An 18,119-nucleotide genomic window follows, 5' to 3' on the forward strand; every position below is an offset into this window, starting at 1 on the left:
TTTTCAACCATATGTCCCCAAGCTACTTCACTGTCAAGCAATGGGGTTCCACAGGGGTCACATATAGGCTTACAGCTATTTTATCTGCATTTAGCACCCTGAAAAAAAATTGTTCATTGATTTTTAGGATTGATGTTCACCGCTATGCTGATGATTTGCAGTTGTATAAGCCAGTGCTCACATGTGACTGGCCTAACATTGCATGGCTGGATGCTCGTCTAGTTGTCAGCTAATCTTCGACTGGTCCAAATGCATGCGGACTGCCTTGTGCACACCTACAGGATGCAGCCCAAACATATTTCAGACAACAGTCAGATGACACAGACAGTTGTCAGATGGCATCGACATTCAACTTTCAATCAATCAACTTTTTTTCTTATATAGCGCCAAATCACAACAAACAGTTGCCCCAAGGCGCTCCATATTGTAAGGCAAGGCCATACAATAATTATGAAAAACCCCAACGGTCAAAACGACCCCCTATGAGCAAGCACTTGGCCACAGTGGGAAGGAAAAACTCCCTTTTAACAGGAAGAAACCTCCAGCAGAACCAGGCTCAGGGAGGGGCAGTCTTCTGCTGAGACTGGTTGGGGCTGAGGGAAAAAACCAGGAAAAAGACATGCCGTGAAGGGGGGCAGAGATCGATCACTAATGATTAAATGCAGAGTGATGCATACGGAGCAAAAAGAGAAAGAAACAGTGCATCATGGGAACACCCCCACAATCTACGTCTAAAGCAGCATAACCAAGGGATGGTCCAGGGTCACCCGATCCAGCCCTAACTATAAGCCTTAGCGAAAAGGAAAGTTTTAAGCCTAATCTTAAAAGTAGAGAGGGTATCTGTCTCCCTGATCTGAATTGGGAGCTGGTTCCACAGGAGAGGAGCCTGAAAGCTGAAGGCTCTGCCTCCCATTCTACTCTTACAAACCCTAGGAACTACAAGTAAGCCCGCAGTCTGAGAGCGAAGTGCTCTAATGGGGTAATATGGTACTACGAGGTCCCTAAGATAAGATGGGACCTGATTATTCAAAACCTTATAAGTAAGAAGAAGAATTTTAAATTCTATTCTAGAATTAACAGGAAGCCAATGAAGAGAGGCCAACACGGGTGAGATATGCTCTCTCCTGCTAGTCCCCGTCAGTACTCTAGCTGCAGCATTCTGAACCAACTGAAGGCTTTTTAGGGAACTTTTAGGACAACCTGATAATAATGAATTACAATAGTCCAGCCTAGAGGAAATAAATGCATGAATTAGTTTTTCAGCATCACTCTGAGACAAGACCTTTCTGATTTTAGAGATATTGCGTAAATGCAAAAAGGCAGTCCTACATATTTGTTTAATATGCGCTTTGAATGACATATCCTGATCAAAAATGACTCCAAGATTTCTCACAGTATTACTAGAGATCAGGGAAATGCCATCCAGAGTAACGATCTGGTTAGACACCATGCTTCTAAGATTTGTGGGGCCAAGTACAATAACTTCAGTTTTATCTGAGTTTAAAAGCAGGAAATTAGAGGTCATCCATGTCTTTATGTCTGTAAGACAATCCTGCAGTTTAGCTAATTGGTGTGTATCCTCTGGCTTCATGGATAGATAAAGCTGGGTATCATCTGCGTAACAATGAAAATTTAAGCAATACCGTCTAATAATACTGCCTAAGGGAAGCATGTATAAAGTGAATAAAATTGGTCCTAGCACAGAACCTTGTGGAACTCCATAATTAACTTTAGTCTGTGAAGAAGATTCCCCATTTACATGAACAAACTGTAATCTATTAGACAAATATGATTCAAACCACCGCAGCGCAGTGCCTTTAATACCTATGGCATGCTCTAATCTCTGTAATAAAATTTTATGGTCAACAGTATCAAAAGCAGCACTGAGGTCCAACAGAACAAGCACAGAGATAAGTCCACTGTCCGAAGCCATAAGAAGATCATTTGTAACCTTCACTAATGCTGTTTCTGTACTATGATGAATTCTAAAACCTGACTGAAACTCTTCAAATAGACCATTCCTCTGCAGGTGATCAGTTAGCTGTTTTACAACTACCCTCTCAAGAATCTTTGAGAGAAAAGGAAGGTTGGAGATTGGCCTATAATTAGCTAAGATAGCTGGGTCAAGTGATGGCTTTTTAAGTAATGGTTTAATTACTGCCACCTTAAAGGCCTGTGGTACATAACCAACTAACAAAGATAGATTGATCATATTTAAGATTGAAGCATTAAATAATGGTAGGACTTCCTTGAGCAGCCTGGCAGGAATGGGGTCTAATAAACATGTTGATGGTTTGGATGAAGTAACTAATGAAAATAACTCAGACAGAACAATCGGAGAGAAAGAGTCTAACCAAATACCGGCATCACTGAAAGCAGCCAAAGATAACGATACATCTTTGGGATGTTTATGAGTAATTTTTTCTCTAATAGTCAAAATTTTGTTAGCAAAGAAAGCCATGAAGTCATTACTAGTTAAAGTTAATGGAATACTCAGCTCAATAGAGCTCTGACTCTTTGTCAGCCTGGCTACAGTGCTGAAAAGAAACCTGGGGTTATTCTTATTTTCTTCAATTAGTGATGAGTAGAAAGATGTCCCAGCTTTACGGAGGGCTTTTTTATAGAGCAACAAACTCTTTTTCCAGGCTAAGTGAAGATCTTCTAAATTAGTGAGACGCCATTTCCTCTCCAACTTACGGGTTATCTGCTTTAAGCTACGAGTTTGTGAGTTATACCACGGAGTCAGACACTTCTGATTTAAAGCTCTCTTTTTCAGAGGAGCTACAGCATCCAAAGTTGTCTTCAAAGTGGATGTAAAACTATTGACGAGATACTCTAACTCCCTTACAGAGTTTAGGTAGCTACTCTGCTCTGTGTTGGTATATGACATTAGAGAACATAAAGAAGGAATCATATCCTTAAACCTAGTTACAGCGCTTTTTGAAAGACTTCTAGTGTAATGAAACTTATTCCCCACTGCAGGGTAGTCCATCAGGGTAAATGTAAATGTTATTAAAAATGATCAGACAGAAGGGAGTTTTCAGGGAATACTGTTAAGTCTTCTATTTCCATACCATAAGTCAGAACAAGATCTAAGATATGATTAAAGTGGTGGGTGGACGCATTTACTTTTTGAGCAAAGCCGATAGAGTCTAATAATAGATTAAATGCAGTGTTGAGGCTGTCATTCTCAGCATCTGTGTGGATGTTAAAATCGCCCACTATAATTATCTTATCTGAGCTAAGCACTAAGTCAGACAAAAGGTCTGAAAATTCACAGAGAAACTCACAGTAACGACCAGGTGGACGATAGATAATAACAAATAAAACTGATTTTTGGGACTTCCAATTTGGATGGACAAGACTAAGAGACAAGCTTTCAAATGAATTAAAGCTCTGTCTAGGTTTTTGATTAATTAATAAGCTGGAATGGAAGATTGCTGCTAATCCTCCGCCACGGCCCGTGCTACGAGCATTCTGACAGTTAGTGTGACTCGGGGGTGTTGACTCATTTAAACTAACATATTCATCCTGCTGTAACCAGGTTTCTGTTAGGCAGAATAAATCAATACGTTGATCAATTATTATATCATTTACCAACAGGGACTTAGAAGAGAGAGACCTAATGTTTAATAGACCACATTTAACTGTTTTAGTCTGTGGTGCAATTGAAGGTGCTATATTATTTTTTCTTTTTGAATTTTTATGCTTAAATAGATTTTGCTGGTTATTGGTGGTCTGGGAGCAGGCACCGTCTCTACGGGGATGGGGTAATGAGGGGATGGCAGGGGGAGAGAAGCTGCAGAGAGGTGTATAAGACCACAGCTCTGCCTCCTGGTCCCAAGGCTGGACAGTCACAGTTTGGAGGATCCAAGAAAATTGGCCAGATTTCTAGAAATGAGAGCTGCTCCATCTAAAGTGGGATGGATGCCGTCTCTCCTAACAAGACCAGGTTTTCCCCAGAAGCTTTGCCAATTATCAATGAAGCCCACCTCATTTTTTGGACACCACTCAGACAGCCAGCAATTCAAGGAGAACATGCGGCTAAACATGTCACTCCCGGTCTGATTGGGGAGGGGCCCAGAGAAAACAACAGAGTCCGACATTGTTTTTGCAAAGTTACACACCGATTTAATGTTAATTTTAGTGACCTCCGATTGGCGTAACCGAGTGTCATTACTGCCGACGTGAATTACAATCTTACCAAATTTACGCTTAGCCTTAGCCAGCAATTTCAAATGTCCTTCGACGTCGCCTGCTCTGGCCCCCGGAAGACAATTGACAATGGTTGCTGGTGTCGCTAACTTCACATTTCTCAAAACAGAGTCGCCAATAACCAGAGTTTGATCCTCGGCGAGTGTATCGTCGAGTGGGGAAAAACGGTTAGAGATGTGAATGGGTTGACGGTGTACACGGGGCTTCTGTTTAGGGCTACGCTTGCTCCTCACAGTCACCCAGTCAGCCTGCTTTCCCGACTGCCCGGGATCCGCCAGGGGGGAACTAACGGCGGCTAAGCTACCTTGTCACTCACCCACTCACTCACCCACATAATGTTTGCTTGTCCTCACATTCCCAGTGCTAAACTGACCTCTCATCAGTGTGTGTCTCACATGACAGAGTGCGCACGTGTATGTGCGTAGAACAGGTGATGAGTGTGTATCCACTCAGCTGCATGTTTCTGTGTAGGCTCTCAGTTGTCCAGGTGGTTTCCATAGTAGTGAAGCTTGAATCTTCGACTGGACTGGGTTGCTTGACGCGAGGACGTTTTGCTTCAAATCGGAGAAGCTTCCTCAGCTAAAATTCTTGCTCTGGTGGTCTGACTTCTGTCTTGACTCTTGTAGAGAAGAATAATCAAGAAGTCACAAAAGCTGGAGTTTTAAACCTAACCAGACCCCTCCTACCGAGAGGCAGACTGCTATAGGCTGGTGACTAAACAATAGCTCTAATTAGCACCTATTGTGCTCTAGTTAACACCCTCCTAATGACAGGGCAGCTGTCCCTCTCCTGATGGCTCCCTTGACGACTCTGCTGATGACGTGAATGACTCATTACCATGAACAAAAGACTGAAACTGCTTTGACCTGAGTACCCCATTGTAAACAGGGGACAAAGCGTGTCTCAGACCCCCTCCCCGGTTAAGGCTAGGTTTCACAAAGAATGCCTCCTTGACCCCTCTCTCAAACCATTTCTTCTCTCTGGCTAATATTTTAACTTCCTTGTCCTCAAACATGTGGTTAGTGTCTTTAAGGTGGAGATGAACTGCAGACTGAGGTCCACTGGCGCCCTCTCTGCGGTGCTGGTATAGCCTTTTGCGTAAAGGTTGGTTAGTCTCACCTATGTAGTGTTCGCTACAGTTTTCCTGACATCTGATAGAATACACCACATTGCTCTGTTTGTAATTAGGGATCCTGTCCTTAGGGCGAACTAATTTCTGTCTCAAGGTGTTAACCGGTTTAAAGTAAACTGGGATTTTGTGCTGTCTGAAGATCCTCTGTAGTTTTTCCCCTACTCTTACTAAATAAGGGAGAGAAACTCCTCTTCTTCGTGTCTCCGTCTCCTGTCTATCTGGTCTCTTTGTTCTCTGGGACTACTCTGGGACTTCAAAGTGGAGAAGTCCCAGAGCACACAAAAAGGTTGACAGCTGTCAGTGATCGCCTGCTGTTCGTCTGGTGAAAAATCCCTTTTTGTGTTTGATCACTATATGCTTGCATTGCTAGGTTTTATTTGTCCGGCTGGACTCCGTAACTGCTGCTGAACTGTGATGGCAGTGCGCCAACTTCCCACATGTGCGCAACTTTCAGATGCAGCCAGTGGACTTTCTCTTTTCTCTTTTTTTTTTTTTTTTACTTTTTTGTTGTCATTTCACTTGATATGCATCTTAAAACAACTGTAGTTGGATTATCGTTGTGGGACAGCACTTTACATAGTATTTATTCATACCAGAGGTGGATTATGCATTTGTCAGATGATTGACATTGCCAGCACACAGCACAGAGGGCTGTAAGGGACTTGACCAGTTGTTTTGAACATGTGCATCACACTCGGGGCCGCCGGCCAATTTTGATCAACTGTGTCGACTTCTGCAGATGCCTGTCAGAACATTTTGGAACTGAAATCCAACACTTTTCAGATGTGCGCCAATTCATAAGTCGGACGCCACTCTGCGTGATTCCGTCTGTGTGCGGCGGGGGTATCAGGAATCTCTGTGTGATTTGTGACCAAACTCTGACTTTTAATCCATACATTAAAGAGGTGACCAGGATTGCCTTTTTATTTACATAATAGTGCAAAGATGAGACCAGTAATGTCTATGAGACAGTCTATTATGTCTATGTCTATTTTTATGTCTATTCTACCAGCATGAAAGCATTAGAACTCTTCAGATGATTCAGAATGTGGCTGCTCGTGTTTCATCTGGTGTTTGAAAATTTGGTTACATTGCTCCAGGGCTAGCTTTACTTCACTGGCTACAAGTTCAGGTAGGTACAGATTTTAACATTCAGTTACTGACCTATAAGACATGGAACGTTTGTGCACAGGCTTACAGTATATGGATGATGTTGTGGAACCATACATCCTGGTGTTGCCGATGGAACGGTTCCCCCTAAAAATCTATCCGACCTGCCTTCACTGTGCATGCGTTATTTCTGAGCATCACCAGTGATTCACTGATTATCACCTCGTTTCTGCTTAAAACTGCACTCCAGTCACCATCTATCTCAGTGACATATATGTTAAGCTTTTGTACAACAATCATTTCCCACATAAATTCAATATTATTTCATAATTAAAGACAGGAATCAGAGCGTGACAGCACCTGCTGCTGCACCTACGTCATTTCAGACCACCAGTAACGACTCGCCAATTATTGACTCGATTCTGCTTAAAACTGACTTTAGAATGATTTAAGAGGTTTTACCTTGTCATCTAATGTTTATTAATGGCATTCTTCCCTTTGATCGCTTTGGCTGTAGAGAGTCTGTCTCAGACGTCTGTGAGTCTGTGACACTGGCACACCCTCTAAAATTTCATGGGGCTGGTCTGCTGTGTCTCCCCAAGGTTCGGAAGACAACAGCAGGTGGCAGAGCTTTTTTCTTTTTGTGCACCATTGCTGCTGAATAGTTTACAGCAGGAGTCACCAACCCTGTTCCTGGAGGGCACCTGCCCTGCATGTTTTCTAACTCTCCCTGATCCACTCCCAGGCAATTAGCTATCAGGTGTGCTCAGCCAATCAACATCTGGAAGACACCACTTTAAAAAAAAAAACAGGTGTGACTTGAGTAGGTTGAGTCCACTCAACCTACTCAGTCACAACTGATTCGCTTTGGAAGCGAGATAAAGGAACACCTCCATTTCGGCATGTCAGAGGACAAGTTTGGACATGTCCAGCTCTCCACAATTTCACTGATACTTACTGGACTGGTAAGCATTGAAAGCCGAGATAGACATGTCCAAACTTGTCCTCTGCCACGCTGAAACGGAGGTGTTCCTTTGTCTCACTTCCAAAGCGAATCGGTCTTTACGTGCGAAGCCTCCGCGCAGCTTTCCATGACAAAATCTCTTGTTAAAAGTGAAATCTGCCGGAAAATGGTTGATGTCCAGCTCTTGTGATAACCAGAGAAAGAGCACACGACAGTCTCGTATCCACAGAGCCATCCGTTTAGAAATGGTCCGGTGGCTTGTGCCGCGTCGTCTCAGCTCAGAGCGTGGCGCGCCGAGTGTCCTTAAAGGGGTCCTTAAAGCTGTACTAACAGACCTTATTCTCTGTGAAGCCCGTAAAATTTTCACTGAAAGCCAGATAAATTTTTCGAATGGTTTCCAGGTGCCAGTCTCTAACAGCTTCTGAAAAAATTATGATGGAAAAAAGTCCAAATCATTCCGCCATTTCCAGACAATGAAAATCCGACGAGGGGGCGGGACCACTCCTTCCCAAGGCGTGCTCACAGGCGAATGATGTCACCGACAGGCGTGGAAAAACTCACGCATGCGCACGAGGGTTCAAGCATGTCTGACGTAAAAACATATGAATGAAATCCATATAGTTTTTGAAAAAAATTAAAAGGACCGTTACTTTATTGACAGACCTCGTACTTATGTACGTGATTTCTCCAATTTTTTTTTAATAAATCTGTAGAATTCTCCAAAAAAAACAAACTTTTTTCACATTGTCGTTATGGGGTATTGTGTAGAATTGTGAGGGGAAAAAATGAATTTCATCCATTTTTGAATAAGGCTGTAACATAACAAAATGTAGAAAGAAATACAGTTAAGAAGTACGACAGAGTATATGTATGTGTAAATGAATGCTGCGGTTGCAAAGAGTAGACAGAGATGGTGAAGGCTGATAAGTTTAAATAGTTGGGGTCAAGTGTTCAAAGTAATGGAGGGTGTGGAAGGAAAGTGAAGGCAAGATGGAGAAGAATAGCATGAGTGATGTGTCAGAGAAGTGTCAAAAAAAAAAAAAAAAAACAGGAGGCAGAACTGAAAATGCTGCAATTTGGGAGGGATGAGGATGGACAGGATAAGGAATGAACATATCGTAGAATCAGCACAGGTAGGAGGGTTTGAAGACAAAGTAAGAAAGACAACATTGAGATGGTCTGGACATGTGCAGAGGAGGGTTGTGGGTTATATCAAGAGAAGGATGCTGGGGATACATCTCCCAGGCAAGGAGAAGAAGAGGAAGGCCAAAGAGGAGGCTTACAGATGTGGTGAGGGAGGACATGTGGATGTATGGTGCAGCAGAAGATGTCGAGGACAAGGTGAGATGGAGACAAGCTGGTGTGCTGTGGTGACCAAATAGGAGCAGCTGCAAAAATAAATTTGGAACCAATACAGATGAAACTTGAAGTAAGGGTTATGATTTTGTCTTTTATAACATGGCATCACTGCGTGGTCAAGACTGAATTTGTATGACTCTGTAAGACACAGTATGTCTGTTCTTGTCCACGCACATGCAAAGAGAATGTTTTGCATGTGACTAGCAGCAGAAGCACAGAGTTAAAATGCACAATGACATAAAACAAAAACACAAAACAGGTGATCTGTGAAGATGGATGTGAAGCCTTGTTTCTAATTGCAGGGTCCTGGTGGTCACTCAGGTCGCAGCTGCTTGTACTGGAAATATGTTTGTTCATCAAACTGTAATTTAAGAACTGTGTGTTTGTATTTGTTCATTCAACTCAACTCTCAACTCAACCTTTATTTCTAAAGCACGTTTAAAATGACAGCAGTCAACCAAAGAGCTGTACATAATTAAAAAATGGGCACCAAGTTACCCAAAATTGTAAATTAATGAATTTGTATAACAATAAAATTACAACAGGCAATAAAACAAATAAAAGACAAGGTAAAATAAAGACTAAAAAATAGTAGGAAATCATTTAGTTTCCTACTACTCCACTACACTTCCAAGGTATTTGGGCCAATTTTCATCCAACTTGCTGTGTGCATGTAGGCTGATCCCAGAATTGCCCTTAAGGGGTTTGTTTGGGCAAAGGTCAAGGACATTGGGTCAAAGGCCAAAATTCTGGTATATCTGCCTGTTTGTTCCCCTACCCCTCCACCAAACTTGATATGTAGATGCTAGTCAAACCCAGAATTGCCCTTAAGGGGTTTGTTTGGGCAAAGGTCAAGGTCATTTGGGTCAAAGTTCAAAAATGTTCAATTTGATGTCTGCCAGACTTGGTACACATACTTAAGCGGTTGTGGACATCAAAGTTACTAAAAGTCAGTCATCTGGGTGAAGGTCAATGTCATTGTTGTCAAAATTGAGATTTTTCACTCTGATTTGGACCCAACTCAGTATACTTATATTGGTGAGTCTTGGAATTGTTCAGGTGAGGTCAAATTTGGTGAAGTGGAGCTACTGGGATCTTGACAATTGATGTCAAAGGTCAAACCTTTGAATCCCCTCCCCCAATTGATTTTCACCAAACTTGCTGCATTTAACCTGAAGTTAAATTATTAATTCATTTGTTTTCTATACCTTTTTACTCCAACTAAGGGTCAGGTGGTGGGGTGGGGGGTTTGGCGGCACAAGCCTATTTCAGTGGTTATTGGGTGAGAGGTGGGTATACGCTAGACATGAGTCTATTGCAGAGGCAGGGTTAAATTTGAGAAAGGTAAATCATTGGTGTCAAGATCATGTCTATTTGGCCTACTCCTCCCAGGTCTTCTGGGTTATTTCTACCCATTTTGGTATCTGGATTAATGTAAAAGCTTCTCACTTCGAATTATCTGTCTTCACATGTTTCTTGGCTCAATCTTGATGTTTCAGCTTCTGAGTCTTGTTCAGTGGTGACAGTGTTTCAGTCTTTCTTATCTTGGACACGTCTGAGCACCTTGTACTTCTGGACACTCCAGGTAAGTTCCAGTTCTGCAGTATGGTAGAACTGAATGATAATGAGCTCCTGGTAGCATCACATTTAACTCTTCTCAAGCCTTTTACAAGTTAATTTGCATCTTTTCTTCTCCAAGTTTCTTGCAACCCTGTTGGCTATTTGCATCAAAACGGTTAGTTGTTCTGTGATCACATCTCAAAAGGTTGAGTTATTTCCAGTGTTACATTCCTCCTAAAGGCATTTTACAATTTTTGACTCTATAGTGTCTGTTAAATCTATTTTGTGCCTCATTTTCAATGATGTAAAGAAGCTGCCTGATAATTATGCATGCCTTGATATAGGGTTTTAATCATTTATATCCTCCATCATTACATAAACACATATCACCTAGGAATGCTTAAATCCAAAAAGCATTCAGGTTTATACAGGTTGGAGTTGGACATATGCACAAAACTGAAGATAACAGAATATTCATGTGCCTAATAATTATGCATGGAGTGTATACTTACTATACCTATCTGCCAAACCCCTATCTTCATGTGCATGGGTACTATTGCCTAGTCTTTGAAATATTAAGCCAGTGGGGTGCTTATTGGTGTCGGTGCAAACAAATTGTAGTTACTATTTAAAGATACAAACTGATAAATATTTGAAAGTCTCATCTACATATCAAAGAAATGAGGTTGTCCTATAATGTTGCTGCAGACAAAAGATGGTAAGCTGTAAATGACAGCAGCATTCTCCTTACAGATTAAAAGACAAAATGCAGTAAGATGTTCATGGATGTCAAGTAACTTTTTTTGTTAAATAAAGGCCCTTCTCTTTGCAAACGGGCACAGACCTGCGGTCAAAACCAGAGTCTCCATGCGTCAAAAGGCCAACAACAAGCCGAGGCGAAAGGCTGCGTCCACGTCCGTTTTTGTGACTTTGATTTTGGCCACGTGTAAACGAGCCCATTGTACGAGGTGAACACAAAGAGTCCACGAAAATAAACCTCACACAGAAAAGCCCTGTAGTTAAACAGGCCGCAGAACAGGCTGCTGGGCTCTGAACCTCACCACAGCAGGATGCTCTGTGTGTGTGTGTGTGTGTGTGTGTGTGTGTGTGTGTGTGTGTGTGTGTGTGTGTGTGTGTGTGTGTGTGTGTGTGTGTGTGTGTGTGGTGTGTGTGTGTTATGGTTCCCCTGCTAAATTTAATAAGGGTGTCTCTTACATCGTAGCCAAGCAGAAAGGGGGCAGAGCCTCAAAGAGTAGAAAAGAAATCAACTATTAACACATTTACAGAAACTATTTGCCTCACTTTCATCAAATAAAAATCAGTTAGATGAAATTATTTGACTGAAACAGCTCTGTTCTTACTTTGAGGTTTACTTTCTTTTTTCCAGTAAACTTAAAGTAGACCTGCATTGAAATAAATGTGGTCAGATTTCAGAAAGAAATAGCTGATATGTATTTATAAGACCCTTGTGAATGCAGTAAAGTAAATCTGTAAGCCCAAATTTGTAATTCAGCGGAGAAATCTTCGTTTAAAAATGACAAATTTGCAGCTAAAATTTAGCCCTCTGTGAAAACAGTTTGTACAGCCGTATCATTTCCATGACGTCAGGGACAAGACGACGCGCTCCCGCCTTCAGTCCAATCCCGCATTGAAATTGATTTTATCTGTTAGTAATGTTACTTATACACGTCCTGGTTTCAACATCCAAAAGTAAGCTGCAGTGAATGTGAGATACAGATCTGTGTGCTCAGATCAGCAACAACATCGACAGCGGGCAACGTTCTTCCTCTCCCACTCTCTGCCTCCGCTACACTCGCTGTTTTAATGCGAAGCGGCCGGTACACCTGTTGCTGCAAGGACAGACTTCTTGCGGCAAAATCCACAGCACGTCTCGGCAATCGGAGCCACAGAGCTCCATGGACGCTGAGAGAGGTTTATATATTTTTAATGACTGGGATTTTTTGCGGGTCTCGCCTCCATATCCCGCGATGGTACCGGAGGCGAAAGACAGTAGATTTTCATTGCGACACCACTCAATCAAACGGGCGTATGAAAAAGTCCCCCAAAATAATTTTCAAGCACAAATAAAAGAAATGTGTATTCACCAAACGTGCCGCAAGACAATATGAAGTTTTAAAAAAGTAGATCCTTCCGTATAAGACAAGAAAAAGGTGCAGATGCAAACTGACGTAAATCCACAAATTACAATTGGCGCAATGCATGCTAGGAGAGGGTCTTGTCCGTGACGTCTCGGCACTGTCCATGATGAGAGGGACAATTTGCGGAGGGCTAAATGTTAGCTGTAAATTTGTCATTTTCAAATGAAGATTTCTCCGTTGAATGACAGATCTGGGCTTGCAGATTTACTTTATTACATTCAGAAGGATCTTATGTGTAAATGTAGGTCATTTTTTGTTCAAAAAATCTGACTGCATTTTTTTCAATGCAGGTCTCCTTTAAATAATTATTGCACACTTTCTGTAAATACTAGTAACTTCATTTCACTTCTCAAATATCAGTGTGTTCGTCTGCTATATGATATATTTAACTGAAATTTATGATCCAGACAACCAATGATTCATAAAGGAAAATCATGAAAATTATCAGGGGTGCCCAAACCTTTGCATACAACTGTAGATTAAAATGCTATCATAAAAGCTTAACTCCAAAACAAAAAAACAAAAAAACAAAAACAATAAACAAAAATAAAAAACCAAACAACACAGGTGCAGTACTGTGTAAGTCTTTTAAGAAAATTAAATGCACCTGAAAGTGTTTAAATAATAACGAAATCTACTGACACATAAGTAGCCATGCTGTCATGGTCATGCTCTATTCACTTCCACTGGTGCCTTTATTCTGACACTCCCCATCCCTGTCTTATATCTGTGGCTTTCTTCCTGTCAACCTGCATTCCCATTTCCCGTTCATGTGCACATTCTCTTTCCTTCTTTGATCATTTCATATTGTATTCAATCCTCTGTCTTCTGTCTGTGCCAGAAAGTCTTGCTCCCACAGAAGTTGTCTCACATTTTCTCTATCTTTGTTTTCCTGTTGCTGACTATTTGCTGCTACTGTATTTTTGACTGGGTTTAACCTGCCATTTTTGGATTATCTGCCCAGTTTGATGATTGTTTGTGCTCTGACCCTTTGCCTGTGTTTTTGGATTGCCTGTGTACTCATACCTTGATCTAGACTTGCCATGCGGACTGTTCTCACCGTGGCTATTGACCTATGTCAGAGTAAGACATCAAAATCAGTTTTATGTACTTAGCTGTGTTATTATTCCGTAATTATTGTATGGCCTTGCCTTACAATATAAGGCGCCTTGGGGCAACTGTTTGTTGTGATTTGGCGCTATATAAATAAAATTGATTTGAAAATTGATTTGATTATTCTCTGCTGTGGGGTCACCGGTCATACTCACATCATTACACATGCACAAACCTATATTGTTGGACTTGTTAATAGTTATGTACCTTCTTCTGCCCTCCAGCTGTGTGTGGATTTGCTTTGTGTTAAAAAGAAGTCAGGAGGATTTAGAGCCTTTGTCTGTCATGAACATACTTTCTGGAACAATTTGCCTGTTTACATTAGAAATCAAATCAAATCAAATCAGTTTTATTTATATAGCGCCAAATCACAACAACAGTTGCCCCAAGGTGCTTTATATTGCAAGGCAAAAGCCATACAATACTTACAGAAAAACCCCAATGGTCAAAACGACCTCCTATGAGCAAGCACTTGGCAACAGTGGGAAGGAAAAACTCCCTTTTAACAGGAAGAAACCTCCAGCAGAACCAGGCACAGGGAGGGGCAGTCTTCTGCTGAGACTGGTTGGGGCTGAGGGGAGAGAATCAGGAAAAAGATATGATGTGGAAGAGAGCAGAGATCAATCACTAATGATTAAATGCAGAGTGGTGCATACAGAGCAAAAAGAGAAAGAAAAACTCAGTGCATCATGGGAACCCCCCAGCAGTCTAAGTCTATAGCAGCATAACTAAGGGATGGTTCAGGGTCACCTGATCCAGCCCTAACTATAAGCTTTAGCAAAAAGGAAAGTTTTAAGCCTAATCTTAAAAGTAGAGAGGGTGTCTGTCTCCCTGATCCGAATTGGGAGCTGGTTCCACAGGAGAGGAGCCTGAAAGCTGAAGGCTCTGCCTCCCATTCTACTCTTACAAACCCTAGGAACTACAAGTAAGCCTGCAGTCTGAGAGCGAAGCGCTCTATTGGGGTGATATGGTACTAAGAGGTCCCTAAGATAAGATGGGACCTGATTATTCAAAACCTTACAAGTAAGAAGAAGAATTTTAAATTCTATTCTACAATTAACAGGAAGCCAATGAAGAGAGGCCAATATGGGTGAAATATGCTCTCTCCTTCTAGTCCCTGTCAGTACTCTAGCTGCAGCATTTTGAATTAACTGAAGGCTTTTCGGGGAACTTTTAGGACAACCTGATAATAATGAATTACAATAGTCCAGCCTAGAGGAAATAAATGCATGAATTAGTTTTTCAGCATCACTCTGAGACAAGACCTTTCTAATTTTAGAGATATTGCGTAAATGCAAAAAGCAGTCCTACATATTTGTTTAATATGCGCTTTGAATGACATATCCTGATCAAAAATGACTCCAAGATTTCTCATGGTTTAATGGTTTAATTACTGCCACCTTAAAAGCCTGTGGTACATAGCCAACTAATAAAGATAGATTGATCATATTTAAGATCGAAGCATTAATTAATGGTAGGGCTTCCTTGAGCAGTCTGGTAGGAATGGGGTCTAATAGACATGTTGATGGTTTGGAGGAAGTAACTAATGAAAATAACTCAGACAGAACAATCGGAGAGAAAGAGTCTAACCAAATACCGGCAATACTGAAAGCAGCCAAAGATAACGATATGTCTTTGGGATGGTTATGAGTAATTTAAACCTGGCTGTGGAGCGTGGGGAAGTCGGCTCCCTTTTGGACCCGGGAGGAAGAGGGACGGCTTGTGCCTGACCACGCCCTTCGTCTCGCTCCTGTCGGTGTTCTGTTAATCGGTTGTCTAACCGTATAACCAGGTCGATAAGCCCGTCTAAATCCTGTGGCTCATCCTTCGCCACCAGGTGCTCCTTAAGGACCAGGGACAGTCCGTTTACAAAGGCAGCGCGGAGCGCAACAGCATTCCAGCCGGCTCGCGCTGCCGCGATGCGGAAGTCGACTGCATACTTTGCTGCGCTTCGACACCCCTGTCTTATCGACAGCAGCACGCTTGAAGCAGTCTCGCCTCTATGAGGGTGGTTGAACACCTGTCGGAACTCCCTCACAAACTCAGTGTAAATCGTTAGGAGCCATGAATTCTGCTCCCAGAGCGCCGTAGCCCAGGCGCGTGCCTCTCCTCGAAGCAAATTTATAACGTAAGCCACCCGGCTAGCGTCTGACGCGTACACGACGGGACGCTGTGAAAAGACGAGAGAGCACTGCATCAAGAAGTCCGCGCACGTCTCCACACAGCCTCCGTACGGCTCCGGAGGGCTTATGTATGCTTCAGGGGAAGGTGGGGGGGTTCGTTGAACGACCAGTGGAATGTCTGTCTCTGGCATTCAGTCAGCAGGAGGAGGTGCTGCAGCAGTGCCCTGAGCATGCGCTTCCACCTGGGCGGTGAGAGCCTCCATCCTTTGAGAACAGTGCTCTGCTCGGTAACTAAGTCCAACCGAGCAGTAAAAGCAGTTAAGATATGCTGCAGCTCACCTAACACGCCTCCTGCTGGCGCCTGTGCACCTCACTTTTCCATTGGCTGTTCAAGCGATGGTTGACGCCCCTCGGGATCCATGACACTGGCCGAGAAATCCTGTTGTGAAAGTGTAGGTACACGGACCCACAACAGGGGGCGTTAATGAATGGACAATGGATAAGCCAAAAGTAACAATTTAATGTTGTAAATTGTGCACAACGGAATACAGACAACAATCACTTTGGAACTACAGTCAATTACACGTTGGGTGACGTGTGGGCAGGCTTGAGGATAGCAGACGCCCGTCCAGAACCGAGCCGGATCCCACACGGCCCTCACCGCCAACGGATCTGAAGAACACCGGAGCCGCCAAGTCCTGGGTCCGCAGGTGGTCACCGTCTCCAGCTGTCAGACCTGCTACTGCTGGCAGAGAACAGAAACAGTACAGGTGAGTGTGAGTAAGCACACTCAGTAATCCCACAGTCTGTGTTCCTTAAGGAGGGAGCACCTCCACCTCCGATAACACACTCGTACAGCTCCTGTGAAACCACTTATCTGGTTTAGGGTGTGAGGCGAAGCCGTCGCAGTCCACACCAAACGCCAATACCGCAGATAAGTACACCGTCACAGGAAAACGGCTGCAAATGAGATCAGACTATTATTTGTTATCGATACAGCAGAGAATTACCTCCAATGTAGCTGATTTCTCGGCGAGGAGGTGGAGTTGCAGTCCGGCCTTTATGGTGATGGTGATGAGTTGAATAAGTGACAGCTGGTGCTGATGAAGAGTGACAGCTGTCACTCCCAGTGGCTCCAGCGCCCTCTCGTGCTTGAAGCCCGCACTCCAAGCAGGGCGCCATCTGGTGGTGGTGGGCCAGCAGTACCTCCTCTTCAGCAGCCCACACAACAAAAGAAACACTCAGTGCATCATGGGAACCCCCCGGCAGTCTAAGTCTATAGCAGCATAAATAAGGGATGGTTCAGGGTCACCTGATCCAGCCCTAACTATAAGCTTTAGCAAAAAGGAAAGTTTTAAGCCTAATCTTAAAAGTAGAGAGGGTGTCTGTCTCCCTGATCCGAATTGGGAGCTGGTTCCAGAGGAGAGGAGCCTGAAAGCTGAAGGCTCTGCCTCCCATTCTACTCTTACAAACCCTAGGAACTACAAGTAAGCCCGCAGTCTGAGAGCTAAGCGCTCTATTGGGGTGATATGGTACTATGAGGTCCCTAAGATAAGACGGGACCTGATTATTCAAAACCTTATAAATAAGAAGAAGAATTTTAAATTCTATTCTAGAATTAACAGGAAGCCAATGAAGAGAGGCCAATATGGGTGAGATATGCTCTCTCCTTCTAGTCCCTGTCAGTACTCTAGCTGCAGCATTTTGAATTAACTGAAGGCTTTTCAGGGAACTTTTAGGACAACCTGATAATAATGAATTACAATAGTCCAGCCTAGAGGAAATAAATGCATGAATTAGTTTTTCAGCATCACTCTGAGACAAGACCTTTCTAATTTTAGAGATATTGTTGTTCTTATTTTCTTCAATTAGTGATGAGTAGTAAGATGTCCTAGCTTTATGGAGGGCTTTTTTACAGAGCAACAGACTCTTTTTCCAGGCTAAGTGAAGATCTTCTAAATGAGTGAGACGCCATTTCCTCTCCAACTTACGGGTTATCTGCTTTAAACTGCAAGTTTGTGAGTTATACCAGGCACTTCTGATTTAAGGTGCTCTTTTTCAGAGGAGCTACAGCATCCAAAGTTGTCTTCAATGAGGATTTAAAACTATTGACGAGATATTCTATCTCACTCACAGAGTTTAGGTAGCTACTCTGCACTGTGTTGGTATATGGCATTAGAGAACATAAAGAAGGAATCATATCCTTAAACCTAGTTACAGCACTTTCTGAAAGACTTCTAGTATAATGAAACTTATTCCCCACTGCTGGGTAGTCCATCAGAGTAAATGTAAATGTTATTAAGAAATGATCAGACAGAAGGGAGTTTTCAGGGAATACTGTTAAGTCTTCAATTTCCATACCATATGTCAGAACAAGATCTAAG

The sequence above is a fragment of the Thalassophryne amazonica genome, chromosome 2 (assembly GCF_902500255.1).
Source record: "Thalassophryne amazonica chromosome 2, fThaAma1.1, whole genome shotgun sequence".
In the NCBI taxonomy this organism is placed as follows: Eukaryota; Metazoa; Chordata; class Actinopteri; order Batrachoidiformes; family Batrachoididae; genus Thalassophryne; species Thalassophryne amazonica.